The sequence below is a fragment of the Aegilops tauschii genome, chromosome 3, assembly GCF_002575655.3.
Source record: "Aegilops tauschii subsp. strangulata cultivar AL8/78 chromosome 3, Aet v6.0, whole genome shotgun sequence".
Classification (NCBI taxonomy): domain Eukaryota; kingdom Viridiplantae; phylum Streptophyta; class Magnoliopsida; order Poales; family Poaceae; genus Aegilops; species Aegilops tauschii.
The window spans coordinates 153,801,751-153,823,747 of NC_053037.3; the positions used below are offsets into that span (position 1 = coordinate 153,801,751).

General features: G+C 48.7%; 1 pseudogene; it reads right to left on the reverse strand.

Moving 5' to 3' along the window:
* Positions 1–18,142: 18,142 nt before the first annotated feature.
* On the reverse strand, positions 18,143–19,336 carry LOC141042790 (DNA topoisomerase 6 subunit A3-like; annotated as a pseudogene).
* Between the last annotated feature and the right edge of the window lie 2,661 nt (positions 19,337–21,997).

Below are 21,997 nucleotides of genomic sequence, written 5' to 3' on the forward strand. Positions count from 1 at the left end.
CATTCTGAAGATGAGGCCACTTGGGAACGAGAGGATCGTCTGCGCGAAGAATACCCCGCACTGTTTCCTTCTACCTCCTAAATCTCGGGACGAGATTTCTTGTAGTGGAGGAGATTTGTAACACCCCGAGAATCATGCTACAGTAACTCTCTGTGATTAAGCTAATCATGTTGCTAAACAGGGCTTGATCACATTTGAATCACATTTCTTTTCAAACTCCTAATTCAAACTTCAATTAAATTTAAAGTGGAAAATAAAAGTTTTCAAAAATTTAAACAAAAATGTTCGGGCCATGCCAGATATTGCACTGATAATTATTGTGGAGAAAACACATTTTTATAAAATGCCTAAATACTTTTAAATGAAATAAAACAGAAAAGAAAATAAATAAATAAAAGGAAAAAACAAAAAAAAACAGAACAAACAAAGAAAAAAAAAGGAGAAGGAGAAGCCCCCCCCACTGGACCCCTGGCCCAGCCGGCCTAGCCCACCTCCCCGGGTCGCCCTCCCCTTCCCTGTTCCCCCGACCGGGGGCGGAACAGGGGCAGGTCCCCGCCGCACCCCCTCGCCGGCGACGGGGGAGGATAAGGCCGCCAGCGCCCCCGCCCCCTCGGGCCCCTCTCCCACTCGCCCCCCGCTCACCTCTCGGCCTCTGCGCCTCTCCCTATCCCCCCAGATCCACGCCGCTCCCTCCTTCCCCGCCGCCCGAGCGTGGTCGCCGACGTGCCGTCGTCGTTTCCGCGGCCACCGAGCCCCGTTCTCCTCCCCGACGTGTCCACGAGCTCCGCCGCGTCGAGCCCGTCCTCCCCGACCACCTGCTCGAGCCGGGACCCCCTACATCGCCCCCCCAACGCCGTCGCCTTCTTCCTCAGGTCGCCGCCGTCTTCTTCGACTCCGGCGACTGCTGCTGCTACTAAGCCTCTCACCGGCCTCCGTGTGCCGCGCGGTGAGCTCCTCTACCTCCTCCCCCTCTCCATCAGCTAGCTAGCTTGCCGTAGCCACCGCGCCGCGTTAGGCCGCACCCTCCGCCGCCTAGCACGTCGCCAGCGTCGTTCCGGCGACCTTTTGGTCTTTAGCTAGCGCCCATCTTGCTCACGCGTGCACGTAGGCCTCGCCCCGCTCTCTGGATTGCCCGATCTCGCGCCGTACCACCGTTCCCGTTGCTCGCCCGAAGCACCTCGCCGCCGGCGAGCTCGAAGCGCTCGCCCCCGTCCGTTCCAGCCACTCCGGCCACCACCGTTGGACGCGCGGCGCCGAGCCGCGTCGAACGCGCCCAGCCACAACCCCGCAGACCCCCTGTGCGCGAAACCCGCGCCCCTCCCGAGCCGTGCCGCCGCGTTTGGCTCGTCGGAGTCAACTCCGGCGCGTCTCCGGCCAGTGGCCGACGTGGCGCCGCGTGGCCCCCCCTGTGAGGCCGACGTGTGGGCCCTTGGGCCCTGTTGACTGGGTTGACCCCAGTCAACTGCTGACTGGGCAGGCCCAGCCACTGACATGCGGGCCCCGCCGCATAATTAACAAAAAAAATGTTTTTTATAAATAAAACTAATTAATTAATCTAATTAGGCACTGACAGGTGGGGCCTACCTACTAATAAACTTGTTTAAGTTAATTATAAAACCCTGTTAGTGCCCTGTCAATGACATGTGGGTCCCACTGGACCCACCTGTCTGGTTTGACTGGTCAGCCGACCTGTTGACCTGCTGACGTCAGCATTACCTCATGCTGACGTCATAATTCATTTTTTCTTAATTCAAATAATTCCAGAAATTCAAATAATCTTTGAAAATTCATATCTTTTAAACCGTAACTCGGATGAAAATGTTTTCTACATGAAAGTTGCTCAGAACGACGAGACGAATCCGAATACGCAGTCCGTTCGTCCACCACACCTCCCTAACCTATCGAACTAGCAACTTTCCCCCTCCGGTCCGTCTGTCCGAAAACGCAAAACATCGGGAATACCTTCCCGGATGTCCCCCCCCTTCGCCGGTACCACCTACTATCGCGTTAGGACACACCTAGCACCGCTCATTGTCATGTCACGCATCGTCATGCTTATGTGTGCATTGTATTTACTGTTTCTTCCCCCTCTTCTCTCCGGTAGACTACGAGACCGACATTGCTGCTGCCCAGTTCGACTACGGAGTCGACGACCCCTCCTACTTGCCAGAGCAACCAGGCAAGCCCCCCCTGATCACCAGATATCGCCTATTCTTCTCTATACTGCTTGCATTAGAGTAGTGTAGCATGTTACTGCTTTCCGATATCCTATCCTGATGCATAGCCTATCCTTGCTACTACTGTTGATAGCTTTACCTGCAATCCTACATGCTTAGTATAGGATGCTAGTTTTCCATCAGTGGCCCTACATTCTTGTCCGTCTGCTGTGCTATACTATCGGGCCGTGATCACCTGGGCGGTGATCATGGGTATATACTTATATGCTATATACATGACACATGTGATGACTAAAGTCGGGTCGGCTCGTAGGAGTACCCGCAAGTGGATCTTTGTGGCGGAGCGACAGGGCAGGTTGAGACCACCCAGGTGAGAGGTGGGCCTGGCCCTGGTCAGCGTTCGCGGTTACTTAACACGCTTAACGAGATCTTGGTATTTGATCTGAGTCTGGCCATTTGGTCTATACGCACTAACCATCTACGCGGGAGTAGTTATTGGTATCCCGGCGTCGTGGTATCAGCTGAAGCCTTTGTGACGTCAGCGACTGAGTGGCGCGCGCCGTGTTGGACCGCTTTGACGTAACCGCCGTGATCGTGTGGGTTGCTAGGTCTGCTCGCGGCCGCGTTCGCAACGTGCAGGTGTGCATAGGGCGATGGGCCCAGACCCCTGCGCGCTTAGGATTAGACCGGCGTGCTGACCGCTCTGTTGTGCTTAGGTGGGGCTGCGACGCGTTGATCTTACGAGGCCGGGCATGACCCAGAAAAGTGTGTCCGGCCAAATGGGATCGAGCGTGTTGGGTTATGTGGTGCACCCCTGCGGGGAAGTTTATCTATTCGAATAGCCGTGTCCCTCGGTAAAAGGACGACCCGGAGTTGTACCTTGACCTTATGACAACTAGAACTGGATACTGAATAAAATACACCCTTCCAAGTGCCAGATACAACCCGGTGATCGCTCTCTAACAGGGCGACGAGGAGGGGATCGCCGGGTAGGATTATGCTATGCGATGCTACTTGGAGGACTTCAATCTACTCTCTTCTACATGCTGCAAGATGGAGAGGTCCAGAAGCGTAGTCTTCGACAGGACTAGCTATCCCCCTCTTATTCTGGCATTCTGGAGTTCAGTCCACTGATATTCCCCTTTACACATATACCCATGCATATGTAGTATAGCTCCTTGCTTGCGAGTACTTTGGATGAGTACTCACGGTTGCTTCTCTCCCTCTTTTTCCCCTTTCCTTTCTATCTGGTTGTCGCTACCAGATGCTGGAGCCCAGGAGCCAGACGCCACCGTCGACGACGACACCTACGACACTGGAGGTGCCTACTACTACGTGCAGGCCGCTGACGACGACCAGGAGTAGTTAGGAGGATCCCAGGCAGGAGGCCTGCGCCTCGTTCGATCTGTATCCCAGTTTGTGCTAGCCTTCTTAAAGCAAACTTGTTTAACTTATGTCTGTACTCAGATATTGTTGCTTCCGCTGACTCGTCTGTGATCGAGCACTTGTATTCGAGCCCTCGAGGCCCCTGGCTTGTATTATGATGCTTGTATGACTTATTTATGTTTTAGAGTTGTGTTGTGATATCTTCCCGTGAGTCCCTGATCTTGGTCGTACACATTTGCGTGCATGATTAGTGTACGGTCAAATCGGGGGCGTCACACCCGGCTACAAGTCAGGGAAACATAGTTGCCGGTGAAAACCAAGCCGACGATGGGCGATGACAGTGTTCTACGTCGTTACCTTGATGAAGGCATCGTGTGTAACTACTGTGGATCCACTCGTGCTGCTCGGGGGAAACCCTAGGATCTGGTCTTCCAGATCGGATGATGGCGGCACTGCGGTATCGTTTATCTCTTGGGAGCATCGTTTGTGGAGCAATGCTGGAAGACAGAGGCAGGAGGTGGAGCGGCTTCGTCTTGCACAGAGCTTCGGTGGAGATGTCAAGTCATGCCTGACCGACAGGTGCTACACTGTTCCATGCCTGTTCGCCAGGTGCTACGCACGACAGATCTTCCAGAGTCTTCGCGTCTGGATGGATGTGCATAGGGCGGTGGCACCACGGTGGCGTCGACGGATGGCCGGACTGGCAAGGATAATACGGATCCCTCTCCTGAAGATGGGTGTTGTAGGGTGGAACCCTAAGTGGAGATCTTTCACGAATTGGAGGGGGAATGGCATGAAGAACACGAAGAACACAAATACTCACCTTAGCGGATCAGCAGGTTGCAGAACCCCATATACCAGAGTGTAGCTCAAAGACAAGTATAAGGAAGGACTAACCATGGTTTGGGTGGGTCAGTTACATGGTGCTCAAAGACTAGCAAAATCTACTGCGTACGGAGGGGATCAAGCTACTCTGCGCTGTGAGACTTGCGGTAAACGTCTTGCCTATCCCGGCCGACGTGTTGCGTGTTAAATAGATGGGGTGCGAACCTAGATACGCGTACAGATCTGTTGAGAGAGATACATCTTGTAAAGGAAGAAAACTAGAGATAAGAGGAGATAAAGATTACAAAGTATCCTGGCTAACTAACTACTCCTCCAACGGTTGATGATTCTCCTTCCTGTACATGCCACAATATCATCGTGTTTAACATCCTCCCTTAATCACAACTTCATTAAGTTGAGACTATGCTTGAAGTCTTCAAAACTTCTTGTGGGTAGAGCTTTGGTGAAACCATCCGCAACTTGGTCTTGAGAGTGAATAAACCGAATGTCTAAAAGTTTATTTGCAAATCTTTCTTGAACAAAGTGAAAATCTATCTCAATGTGTTTAGTTCTAGCGTGAAAAACTGGATTTGCTGAAAGATAGGTAGCACCTAGATTATCACACCATAGACATGGAGCTCTAGTGCTTTTCATACCTAGTTCCTTCAAAATTGACTGCACCCATATGATCTCTGCTATTGCATTTGCCAATGCTTTGTATTCTGCTTCTGTGCTGGATCTTGAAACAGTGGCTTGCTTCCTTGCATTCCAAGATATCAAATTAGGTCCAAAGAATACTGCAAAACCACCAGTTGAGCGTCTGTCATCTATACAACCTGCCTAGTCTGAGTCAGAGAAGGCACTAATAAGTGTAGAGGATGACTTGCTGAAATTTAGGCCAATGCTCAATGTATTTTTTACATATCTTGCTATGCGTTTTGCAGCAGTCAAGTGAATAGTAGTAGGTGCATGAAGGAACTAACATACTTTGTTAACAGCAAATGAAATGTCTGATCTGGTCAGTGTAACACCCCAAAAATTTAACCATATTTCGTTCATTAAAATTTTGCCAGGAAATTAAATTTTTATTTTCTGGATTTATCTTTTCAGAACTTCTCTTTTCTTTGATATTGTGAAGTTTTTACCCCAAGTGAAAACCTTCCAAAAATATTATTGGACTTGTATACCCTCTCAAGAAAACATTTCTTTTATCAGTGGGTTTATTTGCATAATTGTTTTTCCTGAGCTTTATTCTTCTAAAAATGATTTTTCATGAGTTATGGAGCCTCTTTTGCACTGTAACCCTTTCAAATACTTCTTTAAAATTTCAACCAAAATTTGGGGATGTCATGTGATGTTTCCACATGACTTTTATGCAAAAATATCTTTTGGTCATTGGAGATTTTGAGCTCTACACCAAATTTTCAAATCTGGTCCAGTTGGTAATTTTGCACTACAACCTATTTAAATATTTCTTTAAAAATTCTTCCAAGTGTTTGGAGATGCCAGTAGATGCATATAATTCTACTCTATGCAAAAACCCATGAGTGTTCTTTGAAAAATTTGAGCAAATCATCCTCTTTTGCTCTCTGGTCCAGTTCAGCATTTTCTACTGCAACTCTATTTTTGTTTGCTCTGTTGCCCAGGATTCTTTTTCCTGCTTATAGTCCACCCTGCAAAACCCTTAAGTCCAGGAGAGTGGGCCCATTGGAGTAATTTTGGTCCATGCAAAGACAGCCTTTAGTTTCTGTCCAGATTTGGTTTTCTCAAAAACTTGCACTAACAAGTTTTTGTTTTTGAGAAACTAACCTTGCCACCCTCTTTATCATCCAAAGAGACTATGATCTGGAGTTTTTGGCCACCTGAAGAGTTGCCTAGATGCCCTTGGCATTCTGTCAAACACCTTGAGTGCATGAACAGAATTGGCATGAGCCCTAGTTTGCATTTTGAACCTGCTTGTTTTGCCAAACCAGCATGTCCACTAAGCTCATAGATGACTCTAACCTAGACCTGTTAAACCCCAGCTCCACCCAAGCCTCCTGGCATGCCTTGGCATTTTGCCGAACGCCTGGCGTGCGTGCTCTGGGCGCGGCCAGAGCGCGCGTTTTGCACGTGCGTGCGCCCGAGTCGCCGCGTCCCACCGCCGCCTCCCCGCGCTCGTTCTGGCCACTCCCCTCGCACAGCCTGCACGCCCGACCCCTCCCTCGCCGTAGAGCCGCCCTGGCCCCCTCCTAGCGCCCTACTGCGCCGCCGTCAGGTCGGCCATGGCAGCAAGCGGGCGGCCGCAGCAGCCCCTGCCATGGACGGCGCTGCCCGAGCCACAGCCGCTCGCCAGCTCGCCTCTGGAGCAGTCCAAGCTTATCCGCGAGCTCGTCCACTAGCGCCCGTCGTCTCCACGTCGCCCTGCTGCAAAAGAACGTTGGTTCGCCGGCGTCCTTATCCACGGCCGCGGGAACCGACCTCGGCCGCCTATAAAAGGAACCCCCGAGCTCCTCCAAACCCCCAGGCAACCACAGGCCATCCCTCTGATGCCCCCATAGCCGGCAATCGATGGGGAGAGGCCGTCTTCCCCATCTCCGGTCAGCTCGGCCGCCGCCTCGCTCCGGTGCCGTGCGCCGCGAGCAGAGCCCACCTAGCCCAGCCAGCACTACCGTCCGACCCCCCTCGATCTTGCGGAGCCACCCAGCCTCTCAGCTTCGATCGGGAGCCACCATAGCCCAAGTCCCCAATCCTCCCGAAGCCGCCGTCCGCCGCAAGCTCGCCACCGGCGACTCCCTTCACCCCCACGACCCTCTCGACCACCGGGAGGATCGCCCTAGCGCAGTGAACCTATCCCCGCCGTTGGAGCCCCACGAGGAGCCGCCAATCACCGGCGTCGATCGCCGGAACCCCACCACCGCCCGGACAGAGGAGGAGGGAGGCGCGGGCGACTGGTCAAACCTGACCAGTGGGCCCAAGGGACCCACTGTCAGTGACCCAGCAACGGCCCGCGCGGGTTAAGTGGAGGCGTAAAGCCCGAAGTACGTGTCCCCCTCTCGAAAGCGTATTTCGTCCGAAACGTTTTCTTTTCTGTTTTCTATTAAAAACAGATTTTGACTAAACTTTGACTGGCTGTAACTTTTTAGATATAAGTCCAATTGACTTGATTCTTTTTCTGTTGTTTCTCAAATTCTGTCTAGTTTATTTTCATATTTATTTGAAAATTTTCCAAACAACTTTTTTGTACTGTTTTGAAACTATGTGTTAATTTGAATTTTCTCAAAATAGGATTTTTGAAGAAGGAAGCAACTTTCAAAAAAATGCACCCCCACTTGCATACTCTTGAAGGCAAGCATTCTGAACCCTGGCATAATATTTTTTTGTGTGTTGTTTGATACGGTTACAACACCACCTTGACATGGAGCATTCGTTACTTTATGTGACGATACAATCATACGCATGAGTGCATAATGAAGATTCTTTGCTGTTAGAAATGGATATGCTTGTGATAGTAATCATCTTCGTATGCTTTTCATGCATACCGGAAGGAAGCCGGGAAAGTCTCTGTCTTGGGTAGACACGAGCTTGTCCCTAGTTCCTCGTCGAGACGATTGTGTCCGGTATGGCATGATGAGGTATGATGAGTGGTGATTCTGTCTGTTGGTTGAAACACATTTACTATGCTAATCATGCAGGGAATACTTAAACCTCCTGAGTCGGCCGTAGATCGAGTCTTGTTCCAGTAACCCCCATACTTGTTTCGTACTACCACTTGTCCCTGCCATAGGTAGGGTACGGTTCAGTAAGTTGTCAACCCCTTACCTAGCACACACCGTACAGAGAGGCCATGGTGGAAGATACCGGAGGCCTCCGGTAGGCATGCCACCTGGTCCGGGGGCATGGGTGTTTCGGTTGTAGCCGAAGGGGTAGCTCCCCTAGTTTGCGCGCGGTATAAATTTTGTGATCCCATGCTAAGTCGAGGTTGTAGCCTCCCCACTTAGAGTTTCGCTTAACGGGTGTCGTGGGTGATTCCAAACACCGGTAAGTTAGGCTGGTGTGTGCGGTTAGGTGTGTTTTCAATTAAAAGACCGTAGACGGAATTAGTCCCGATGGACTAAAGAAATCCGTTACCCGTGGGTAAAGAGTACACCCTCTGCAGAGATTATACATCTATTCGAATAGCCGTGTCCATGGTTAAGGACTACAGTCTGGGATGGGTCAAGTGTCGGTCTTAGTGTCGGTCTTCGGAGGAAAAACTGCTAAACCAGAACATTGATTTTTGACCTGTGACTTATGAGGATTATGATTATTATTATTATTATGGACTAACCATTTACATTATTTGAATTATTGAGTATCCCTGGGACGGTTCTACCTCCTGGATATTCACTGTGATCATTCTCTTATAAGCCCTTTATGTGGCGTCGCTCAGACGCCCGACTGAGGCATGCTTGTTATTTAAATGATTTATAAGCCCTTTATGTGGTGTCGCACAGACGCCCGACTGTGGCATGCTTGTTATTTAAATTATTTATAAGCCCTTTATGTGGTGTCGCTCAGACGCCCAACTGTGGCATGCTTGTTATTTAAATTGTTTATAAGCCCTTTATGTGGTGTCGCACAGACGCCCGACTGTGGCATGCTTGTTATTTCTATTATTTATAAGCCCTTTATGTGGTGTCGCATAGACGCCCGACTGTGGCATGCTTGTTATTTATTTTATTTATAAGCCCTTTATGTGGTGTCGCTCAGACGCCCGACTGAGGCATGATTTATCTTATTATCCTTTCGAGGCGTCGCTTCAGACACCCGATCGGTGCATTCTATTTCTACTCCCATATTGCATAATCGTGTTATATATGAATAACCTGCTTGCGTGCATCATGGATTTTTATTTCGTGACTGACGCTGTGATCATAGAATATTTCAGAGCATGATCATCATTTGTTATATTATACCTGTGTTCATAATGTTTGCGAGTACATTCAAAAGTACTCACTGGCTTGTCCCTGGCTATTGTCTTGGCCAGATTTCTTGCGTGGAGAGGAGCATTGCGACGACAGCCCCGGAACCCATGCAAAAGGTGATAGCAGCCTCGCGAAGATAGGAGTTATCCTGGTCAGCTGTTCCTGTGGGAAATGGAGTCCCATAGACGCAGATGAACCACAAACCGCTTCCGCCATCAGCCTCTAGAAACCAATTGTTGTACTCATAGGCCACAATGGTCTTGTACTACATATTTTGTATTTTGCTTGGAATTTCTATATCAAGTTGGTGCCTCATCAGCTAACAGTAATCCTGGGGCTGGTGAGCACAAGGGCCATTTTCTAGGAAATTGATATCCCGAAAATCCGGTCCTGACAATCAGTGTCAAGTACTGAAGTGCACCTACCAGGCTTCTGTATTTTGTACTATTTTCTGAATTCAGAAGCTCTCCTTCAGCAAGAGATAATTTTTCTGTGCTAGATAAAGGAGTGGGTGCAGGCTTACAACTTTGCAAACCAGCCTTTTTCACTAAGTTTGTTGCATACTTTTCTTGAGAGAGGTGAAGACCATCCTTGTGTTGCTTAACCTCAATACCAAGAAAATAATGTAGATCTCCTAGATCCTTGAGGGCAAATTCTGCACTTAAATCCTTCAACAGTGTTGTTATTGCTTCATCAGATGACCTTGTCACGATTATATCATCAACATATATGAGAACAAATATGGATATACTTGACTTGTTATAGATAAATAACGAAGTGTCAGACTTTGAAGGAACAAAACCAAGTGCTTGTATCTTTTTATTGAGACAAGAATACCATGCTCTTGGGGCCTGTTTCAGTCCATACAATGCCTTGTCAAGCTTACACACATGAAGTGGTGCACGTGCATTTACAAACCCAGGAGGTTGTTTCATGTAAACCTCTTCTTCCAGAACACCATGGAGGAACGAGTTCTGTACATCTAGCCGTCGTAGACTCCATCCCCTAGACACAACAATGGACAAAACAAGACGGATAGTAGCAGCTTTAACAACTGGACTAAACGTATCATCATAGTCAATACCATACCGTTGTTTAAAGCCATTTGCAACAAGTCTAGCTTTGTAACGGACAATGGTTCCATCAGCTTTCGTTTTTATCCTGAAGACCCACTTACAGTCAATAAGATTTTTACCTCGTTGTGGGGGAACCAGATGCCATGTTTTGTTTTCCTTAAGTGGCATGATTTCATCATGCATTGCTTTTCTCCAACTTGCATCACCAAGAGCTTCTTCGAGAGTGTTGGGCTCTCCTGGTTCACATGTCAAACATACCAGCCCATATTTTGTAATCTGTTTATAATCAATAGGTTTAATTACCTCTTGTTGTAGTCGTGTGCGACGCGGAGAAGTAACAGGAACCTCTGCAGAGAGCTCCAGCGCAGAAGATCCCAAGTCTGGATCAGGCTGATCCTCTCCCGATCCCGAGGAGGATCCGTGGGCGGCTCCAGAACCCGTGGCGTCAGCAGGCGATGTTGGGGTCGGATCTTCTGCGGTCGCCAACCGCGGTGCGAGCGACGATTTGGCCACAAAAGATCTGGGCCGGAGCGTGTCATCATAACCTAATGATTTCCTGGGCCCCGTGGTGACAGGATCTGGCCCCGCGTCCGCCTGACGAACCGCGGTGCGCCACGTGTACACCCGCAGTTGGGCCTATGGCCGTGCGAGGCCCGAGCGAGCGCCGGCCTGCCACCTGTTGGGTGACGATTCGCGCGCGCGAGGGGAGGCGCTGCGGCCCGCCAAGATCTGCCGCACGCCCGCCTGCGCCTGTCACGGTTGGCACGACAGATTCGCTTCCAGGCACGGATCCCGAAGGGGATCAACTGTGCGACTGCAGCTCCTGACCCGGTCCCGAGGAGGATTTGTTCCCCGGGCCAGGACACATGAAATATCGATCTGTTGCTCCATTTTCTTCACCAGTTTATGTGATTTTTGCACTGGTGTTTTCTGCATCATCACAAGGCTCATGGAGACTGTTAACAGGGTTAGTCAACATATGATCATCACAATTATTAATGCCCCCTTGATCTTAACCAGAGAGATGAGATGGTAGAAGCAAGATTTCCTTGCGGAGGAGAGCACCGGCGTTAGGATGGAGATTCGCAAAGGGAAACTTGGTCTCATCAAAAACAACATCGCGTGAGATGTATACCCTACCAGTGGAGATGTCAAGACACTTGACACCTTTGTGTTGCGCGCTATACCCAAGGAAAACACACTGGTTTGATCTAAATATGAGCTTGTGATTGTTGTAAGGACGAAGATTTGGCCAACACGCACAGCCAAATACACGGAGAGATGTGTAGTCTGTTTTAATGTGGAGGAGGCGTTCCATAGGTGTTTCATTTTTTATGACACGGCTAGGAAACATATTGATGATGTGGACGACTGTAAGGAAAGCCTCATCCCAAAACTTTAATTAGGGGCATGGAGGCTCCTTCTAGGAGAGCCAAACCCACCTCGACAATGTGCCTATGCTTGCGTCGGCCGACCCGTTTTGTTGGTGAGCGTGTGGGCATGATACATGGTGAGATATGCCTATGTTTTGGAGGAAGGAATTGAGTTTCTCATATCCCCCCAGTCGGATTGGACAACTATAATTGATGTCAAACTTTCTTTCAACGAGTGCTTGAAAGTTTTGAAAAACTCGAAACACATCGGATCTTTTTTAAGTAGATAGATCCATGAAAATTTGCTGTAGTCATCGATGAAACTCACATAGTATGTGTGTCTACCAACAGAGGAGGGAGCAGGGCCCCACACATCAGAAAAGATCAATTGAAAAGATTTGGTGGAGACACTAGTAGATATGGGATATGGTAATTGATGACTTTTAGCACACTGACATGAATCACAAATAGTTTCAATATTGCGCTCACCAACAAACGGGAGCTTATTTTTCTTAAGTATTTTTTCAACCAAAGAAAAAGAGGCATGTCCTAAACGATCATGCCATCGTGTGGACGAAAGCTTGATAGCACCACAGGCTTGTTTATTGAATCTTCTAAACTCCGGAATCAACGGGTAGAGCCCTCGAACACATCTACCTTGATAGAGAATTTTCTTCGTTGCCTGATCCTTGATCAAAAAGAAATAAGGATGAAACTCGAGAAAAATATGATTGTTAATGGCAATTCTTTTATGAGCACTAGGGACATGCAAGATTCTTTTGAGATGAATTTTACGACTAGGGGTTTTAAAAATTGAATGGCCAGTGTGATGTATATCCATACCTTCACCACTGGCCGTGTGAATTTGATCTTTGCCACAATATTTCTCCTCCATGGTGACCTTCTCGAGTTCGTTGGTGATGTGTTTTGTAGCGCCGCTGTCGACGTACCAGTTCATGTCAACTCCATAGGAGCCATCGGCCGCCGCGACAACTTTTTCTTCATCCTGCGAGGAGTCACCATCATCTTTCTCATAGCGGTACCAGCAATCCTTCGCCATATGGCCAGGCTTGCCACAGATTTGACAGCGAGGCAAGTCCGGACAGGATTTGTTGGAGTCGCCACCGCCGCCACCGCGACATACTTTGGAGCTGCCGGAGCGGCCGCCGCCGTGAGGGTTGTTGGAGTAGCCACCACCGCCGGATCCGAACCTCCCCTTGCCACGGGAAGAGGTACGCGAGCGAGGACCACCACCGCGGCCTCTGAATGCGGAGTTGGCCGACAATTTGAAGCCACCACCGGAGCCATGGTACTGCGCCATGCGCTGATCAAAGTTACTAAGCATGGCAAAAAGCTCATCAAGAGTTACTGGGGTGACGCGGGCGTCCAGAGCGGAGACGAGGGGCTGGTAATCTTGCTCCAGCCCGTGGATGATGTAGGACATGAGCTCGTCGTCCTGGATGGGTTTTCCGGCCGCGACGAGTTCATCGGCGAGACCCCTCATGGCGGCGAAGAAGGATGCCACAAATTGATTTCCCTTCCGTGCGTTGATCCGCGCTGTGCGGATGTTGTTGACACGGCTGAGTGACTACGACGAGAACATGCTCGCTAGTGCCACCCAGAGTTCGCGCGCCGTGGTGATCGTGGTCACTGTGACAAGAACCTCCTTGGAGAGGTTTTGGAGCAGGTATCCAAGGACCTGCTGATCCTCCCTCACCTAGACCGGATGGAGAGGATTCGGCCGAGTGGTCTCCTTACCGGTGGCGTCCTTGGTGGTGAGGACTTTGGCCGGTTCGGTTGCCGTGCCGTCGACGTAGTGGAAGACGTCTGCGCCCTGCAGCTACGGCGTGATCTGCGTTCGCCACAGAACGTAGTTGGTGCGGGAAAGCTTCTTCGGGACTCCGCCGCTGAGCGTCGAATGGAAGGAGGCGGAGGAAGACATGGCTGCTGCGCACTTTGGTGGAGATGGACTAGCTAGGGTTTAATGGAAGAAGATGGCTCTGTATACCATGTGCGACTTGCGGTAAATGTCTTGCTTATCCTGGCTGACGTGTTGCGTGTTAAATAGATGGGGTGCGAACCCAGATACGCGTACAGGTTTGTTGAGAGAGATACATCTTGGAAAGGAAGAAAGCTAGAGATAAGAGGAGATAAAGATTACAAAGTATCCTGGCTAACTAACTACTCCTCCAACGGTTGATGATTCTCCTTCCTGTACACGCCACAATATCATCGTGTTTAACATGCGCTACCCAGCCTTTGGTTTCTACAGCAAGGGCTCCACCTGGTGTGCACCTAGAACTGCACCTTTAGGCCAATAACACCAAGGCTGCTGTTAACATCACACCAACTTCCCTAACCTCCTCACCGAGGTCCAGGCCTCTACCCCGTCGGGCCGCCACATTAGGTGGCTACTCATTGGGGTCCTTGCTTGGACGTTGTGGACCGTGCGTAATAAGCTTGTTATCTAGTGAGTCCCTCTTCGACGTGCTACCGATGCTATATTCAAAATGTGTGGTTATTTGCAGCTCTGGCGGTCGCTTACCCGTCACCAGGACCGGGACGCCATCAACACCATCATTGCCGACCTCTGTGCGATGGCTCTCCGCTTGGCGCCGCCGCTTCCTCCTTCACCACCTGAGCCGGATTAGCTTCTTAGTTGTTGATGCGGTTTCTCCTCCTTTGTTTACTTTTCCAGGGCTTGTTGAGCTGTGCCCTCAGCAGAACCCTCTGGTACTCTATGTCGTGCGACTCTGTGTGTGTGTGTGTGTGGGTGAACTCGTGTGGTACTTTGTGGCTGTGGTGGTTTGCTTTATTTATAAAGCGGGGCAAAAGCCTTTTCAGGTAACATCACACTAGCTGATGTGAATATGCATAGGAATTTCACTTTGCCGTGCTTATGTGTTATCATGTTCAAGGTCTCCATAACCTACTAAAGAGGCTACAATTAGTACTCGATAGAAAAATAAAAACCAAAATTTGTACGAGTGCAATAAAAATCACGCTGTCCCGATTGGAAGGCTGCTATGGAGCAATAGGCAATCCTAGACATACCCCAAACTTGCATGCAAGGAGCAAATTCATTAATGAAGAAACGAACAGTAGATTGGAATTTCTGTTACCATCCATATTATATCAATCAGAGATGGACCATTTTATCGAGACTTACCCGAGTATAGTGTTGCAAAACTGGAGAATAGTGGTCGACCGCAATATAATTTTTTGCAAGAAGATCCATTAAGGCCTCAACCACATCACCATGTAAATCCACTCGCAGAAAAATTCAGAAATCACAACTCATTGCATCACTCGCCTCCCAGGCTCCCACTTTAGGGCATTATCAAGGTTATAACCTTGCTGCATTTTGCAGGCAAAGCAATATATAAGGAACAGAAGCATCAAAGTATTAATAGTCGTTAGGATTTGAAATTATATTTACCTCGTGCACATCCTTTTGAAGACTGGAGCCTCTTAACTCAGATATCTCATTGTATCACAATGCCTTCTTTCATGAGGTGTTTACATTGGTCTTTTAGTAAACAGAACATGTGAAAGAAAATGACACCATCCTTATTCACAGAAATACAACATAGAATAGTCATAAGTACTATGAACTATAAAGGTAATCATATGGCAAGAGTGGTTAAGATAAAACTAATTATCATCAAGTAATCTAGTTTTCACAAAAATAAACAGGTACCCTCGAGGTAGTGTTATCCTATTTCAAGCCAAATTATATGATGTGTCAAAACCATTGCAAGACACAAGGTTGGCCATCATCAATCTTACCACATAATGTAAATTAAAAGGATGCTTGACTACTTCAGTGATCAACTGTTAAAGGTCCCTAGATCATGTCTTGGAACAATGGGAAATAAATAAGACTGCATTCTACTTGTGAGTTCAGCTATATCTGATATTCTAATTATTCAACTATCGGGCTTGCTAAAACTCAGTCGACTAAGATTTAACCAAGTCTCAGTCGGCCTTGCAACATTTTATCCCATCATTTGCAACATTTTTTCCTACTGGTTACAACACCCATCTTGCTGGTTGTAGCATGTTGTCCCTCATCGGTTGTAGCATGTTGTCCCTCATTGGTTGTAGCACGTGATCTTGTTGATGGCAACATCCTTCATTGACAGTTGTAGCATTTTAGTTAGAATGGTTGTAGCATTTGTTGTCGTACTGCCGCAACATTTTTTGTCGCCTTCTGTAGCATCTAGCTGTGCCGCTCGTAGAAAAATAACTACGGTGACGTCACTCGACCGAGACTTCGTTAAGTCTCAGTTGACCGAGTTCTAGACACACCATTGCACTATTGTTGCGCAAACTCAAACTGATGCATTTTGTTACCCTGAAGAATCTCAACTATCTTTCTTTCTTACTGCAACTAGATTTACCACAATTCCAAAGATTTGTTAGAGAGAAATATGGTTTGAAGGTACATGGAGGCCAGTTCATTATTCTCAACAAATAGTCACTCCAGAAAAAGAACTATTGCCTGAATTGATCAACACTACCACTACTTCAGATAAGAAATGTGACTTCCTTTCATTAGATTTGATAACTGTAATGGTTTTTCCTAATGCCTGACATCTGCAACGCCGGTGGTGCCAGGGACGATATTTCTAATAGAAGATTTTGCACCTGAAGAGCTCTGAAATTTTCACCACAAACCTCTCACAAGCTGATTTCAGGAGAGAAAAATATAATGGCTTCCTCATAACAAAAGGGCAGAAATAGGAATAAGCTGGTTAATGTCATATGTCCTAAAGTGTCGTAAGAGTCATCCACAATCTAGTAGTAACCATAGATTGCACACCCACATGAACTAACTTTAAGTGCTTATCCTCCAGAGTCAACATAGAAAACTACATAGATGATGCCCTCTGGTATCCGGGTTCCTCCCATACAACTGCAATGGGTCTCTACGCCATCTTCCCTCGTGAATGTTAGTGGCCCAATGACCATGCTCACGGACAGTTCTTCAAGCACACTGAGAGATGTCCTCAGGCACTCGAACAGGCAGCATATGTCCAGCAGGGCGTCATCCACGGTCTTCTTTGGCCCCTTGAAGAGGTCATCATCTCTGCAAATTATTAGTGCATTGCAGCATAGGAATTCGTGTCTGGAAACATCTGCGGTAATTAGTCTCACCTCATGATTTTCTTCACTAGCTATTCGTCCACAATCTAGTAGTAACCATAGATTGCACACCCAACATTTTTTTTGAAAAGGAGGTTAAACCCCCGGCCTCTGCATCAATCAATGCATGCAACCATCTTTATTAATTATTCCACAAAGTTCTGACAAGAACATACATCAAATCACCCGAAGCCACCACTCACACCTACGAATTCGATAATGACGAGTGCTCTCACTCCCCATATCTAAAACCAGTGTCATCGCCGATCCATCCACATAACATATCAGGACTAACAGCCGGTGCAGCAGACCTAAAACGCACACCACATGCACATGTTTTAGAAGCCGCCATCTTCATCGGACGACTGACCCATCTTCAGGAGAGAGATCTGCATCATCCTTACCAGTCCGGACATCCATCGACGCCACCACGGCGCCCAACGGCGTCACCGCCCCGCACTCGTTCGTCCAGACACGAAGACTCTGGAAGATCTGTCGTGCGTAGCACGTGCCAACCAGGCATGACTCAGTGTAGCACCTGTCAGCCAGGCATGACTTAACAACTCCACCGAAGCTCCGTGCAAGATGGAGCCGCTCCACCTCCTGCCCGTGTTTTCCAGTGCTACTCAACAAACGATGCTCCCAGGAGAGAAATGGCACCGCAATACCGCCATCGTCCGATCTGAAAAACCAGATCCTAGGGTTTCCCCCGAAGTAGTGTCCATCACTAGCAACCATCAAGGACCCACACAGTGCCCACCACCACTCAGCCCTCAAGGCGACACCTTCAGGAAGGTCACGGCGTCAAGGACGCCGCCGCCGCCCACCGGAGTTAGGGTTTTCACCCGAGAGGAAGTGAGGGAGGAAATGAAGGAGCAGACATAGACCAACGTCTCCAAGAAGAAAAGCGGCGCTCTTGAGCATCGTCTTCGGGGTGGCCGGCCAGGTCCAACCAAGGGGATTCCCCCAATCTGGATCTCCTCCATCATCTTCACCCGTGGCCAGGGTCCCAGCAACCACGCCGGCACCATCAGGAACCCACCAATCCTGTTTATTTTTGTGAAAACTAGATTCAGGTTTTTCCCCAATCTAAAGCTCCGTGCAAGGGGGTTGATTGCACACCCAACATGAACTAACTTAAGTGCATATCCTCTAGAGTCACCATATCAAACTACATAGATGTCTCTACCAATGTAAACACAGTGAGCTACTTAGATGTCCTTCTGATTGCTTATTGTTTTGTGGATGTAGTCAGTAGGAGGGTATTGGCGATGGTATAAAGCTCCCATATTGCTTTTTAACCCCCTGTACACCATGAAATTTATGTTCTCCCTCAACTGTTCATCACTGATCACATAGTACTTGACATACGGTCCCTCCAGAATCAATCTATAGTTTCGGGTCAGCGGTGTAAGGCGTGACATGTCATTCAAATCAAGGACGTCATGTAAATACACTGCAATCAACTTGATGTCAGGAACAGGAAGACCCACATTGTCAAATGGCATATCTGTTGATTCAAACTTAAAGGTACAAAAGATCAAAAGCCCCTTCGGATTCGGATCAACGAGCGCATACATAGGACAGGCAGACAATCCTTGATTTTGCGCAAGAAAGCCCGTGTCCTGATATCTTGTTGCCCATCACCTCCTGTAATGACCACACAATCAAATTCATGGTGGAATTGCTGCACAGCAAAATCCTCAAAAACATCATCCCTCTGGACTACGAGGATGAAATTGACTAATGCACCTGATGTGACAGTAATCTTACAGATGCCCTCGGGTATCCTTGTTCCTCCCATATAACTGCAATGGATCTCTAAGCCATCTTCCCTTGTGAATTTTAGTGCCGCAATGACCATGCTAACAGACAGTTCTGCAAGAACAATGAGATGTCCTTGTGCACTCCGCACTCGAATAGGCAGCATATGTCCAGCAGGGTGTCATCCATGGTCTTCTTCCGCCCCTTGAAGAGTCCATCATCTCTGTAAACCGCACTTAGAGAAGGAGCGCGGTGTTAAAATAGTTGTATAGGGATAGAACTCATGTTTAAACTTGTATTCCTTTTCTATCTCTTCTTTTATTCTGACTCCTTCTACCGACCTTCTGTCGTCGTTCTATAATAAATCTGTCGATTGTTTCATCTTGTAAGCCACGACATTTTTCATATAAATATAAGTGCAGCCCGAGAAAAGGGTTCCACACTTCCCAAATATCTTTACATGGTAATCAGAGCGACTTCTTCCTAGATCGAGAGGAGATCACATCTAGCCAAGCCTTTCTTCAACCTTTCGCTATGACCACCGCCTCCACCAACTCCAGCACCATGAGTGCCCTCTCTGCGTCCCATGCATCAGCATCCACCTTCGCACCTTCCCCATCCTCCAATTCATCCTTCGCCATGTCCGTCAGAACACCACCCCAGGAGAAGCTTACGAGGAGCAACTACCTCATGTAGAAGGCCATCGTGCTGCCCCAAATCAAGGGTGCACAGATGGGCCACCACCTTGATCCGGAGAGCCAAGCGCCACCGGAAACCCTCACCATCACCAAGGATGGGAAGGAGGAGCAGATCGCCAATTTTGCCCGTGCTCTCTGGTATGCACAGCAGCAACAAGTTCAAGCTTTTCTGATGGGTTCTCTATCTCGCGAGATACTTGCACATGTGGTCACCCTTCAGACACCGACGGAGGTGTGGGCATCGATCCATGCTATATTTGCTGCCCAAACTCAAGCTCAAGCCATCAACACTCGGATTGAGGTCACAAACCTCAAGAAGAGAAATCTATCCATGGCATAATATCTAGCCAAGATCAAGACACTCTCATATGAGATTGCCTGCACTAGGGCGGTGCTAACAAGAAGTGAGATCGTCTCTCAGGTTCTGGTCGGCCTTGATCTCGACTACAACCCTGTCGTGTCGGCCCTAGCTATGCGGGTTGAACCCGTGACTGTCCAGGAGCTATACACGCAGGTGCTAAGCTTCTACGCGCGCCTCAATCTTCTCCACAGGATGAAGGTGCGCCAATCTTCAGCCAACGTTGCATCGCGTGGCCGCGGGGCTAGTAGTGGGCGCGATCACCAGGGGAGGAACCACAATAACAACGGCGGCGGGCGCGACCGCGGCAACAGTCCAGGCGCGCGACTAGGCGGGGGCGGCTACACCAACAACAACTCCCTTGCTTGGTCTGGAGGGGGCGGCTTCAGCAACAATCACGCCTCCTCTGGATCCTCCTCCAACAATCGTGTTCGGTGCCAATTGTGTAAAAAATCGGGCCATGAGCTCATGGACTATTGGCACCATTACGACGAGGACCATGTCCCTGATGCTCTGTGACGCCCCTGATTCAATCGTACACTAACCATACACGCAAACGTGTACGATCAAGATCAGGGACTCACAGGAAGATATCACAACACAACTCTAAAATAAAATAAGTCATACAAGCGTCATAATACAAGCCAGGGGCCTCGAGGGCTCGAATACAAGTGCTCGATCATAGACGAGTCAGCGGAAGCAACAATATCTGACTACAGACATAAGTAAAACAAGTTGCCATAAGATGGCTAGCACAAACTGGGATACAGATCGAAAGAGGCGCATGCGCCTGCCTGGGATCTTCTTAAACTACTCCTGGTCGTCGGCGGCGGCCTGCACGTAGTAGTAGGCACCCTCGGTGTAGTAGGAGTCGTTGAAGGTGGCGTCTGAATCCTGGGCTCTAGCATCTGGTTGCGACAACCGAGAAGAATGGGAAGGGGAAAATAGGGAGAAAAGCAACTGTGAGTACTCACCCAAAGTACTCGCAAGCAAGGATCTACACTACATATGCATGGGTATCAATGTAAAGGGGCAATATCGGTGGACTGAACTGCAGAATGCCAGAATAAGAGGGGGATAGCTAGTCCTGTCGAAGACTACACTTCTCGCGGCCTCCATCTTGCAGCATGTAGAAGAGAGTGGATGGTAAGTTCAAGTATCATCGCATAGCATAATACTACCTGGCGATCCTCTGCTCATCGCCCTGTGAGAGAGTGATTACCGGGTTGTATCTGGCACTTGAAAGGGTGTGTTTTATTAAGTATCCGGTTCTAGTTGTCATAAGGTCAAGGTACAACTCCGGGTCGTCCTTTTACCGAGGATCACGGCTATTCGAATAGATAAACTTCCCTGCAGGGGTGCACCACATTACCCAACACGCTCGATCCCTCTGGCCAAACACACTTTCTTGGGTCATGCCCGGCCTCGGAAGATTAACTCATTGCAGCCCCACCTAGGCACAACAGAGAGGTCAGCATGCCGGTCTAAATCCTAAGCGCGCAGGGGTCTGGGCCCATCGCCCTATGCACACCTGCACGTTGCGAACGCGGCCGGAAGCAGACCTAGCCCCCATAATACCAGCGCAGGCTTACGGTCCAATCCGGCGCGCGCCGCTCAGTCGCTGACGTCAAGAAGGCTTCGGCTGATACCACAACGTCGTGTGCCCATAACTGTTCCCGCATAGTTGGTTAGTGCTTATAGGCCAGTGGCCAGACTCAGATCAAATACCAAGATCTCGTTAAGCGTGTTAATTGAAGTATCCGCATATCAACCTGGCCTATCGCTCCGCAACAAAGTAACAGTCGGGGGCCGTCAGGAACCCAGGCCCACCACTACCGGGATGGAACCACCTGTCTTTTTAGCCCCCACATCGAAATCAGTTGCGGGTACTCTACGAGCCGACCCAACTTTAGTCACCACCATCTATCATTTATAGTAGTGTAGTATGTATATACCCGTGATCACCTCCCGAAGTGACCACGACCCAATAATATAGCATAGCAGACGGACAAGAATGTAGGACCACTGATGGAATACTAGCATTCTATACTAAGCATTTAGGATTGCAGGTAAGGGTAACAACTGTAGCAACAATGACAGGCTATGCAGCAGAATAGGATTAACCCAAAGCAGTAACATGCTACACTACTCTAATGCAAGCAGTAGAGAGAAGGAATAGGTGATATCAGGTTGATCAAGGGGGGGGGGGGCTTGCCTGGTTGCTCTGGCAAGGAGAGGTCGTCAAC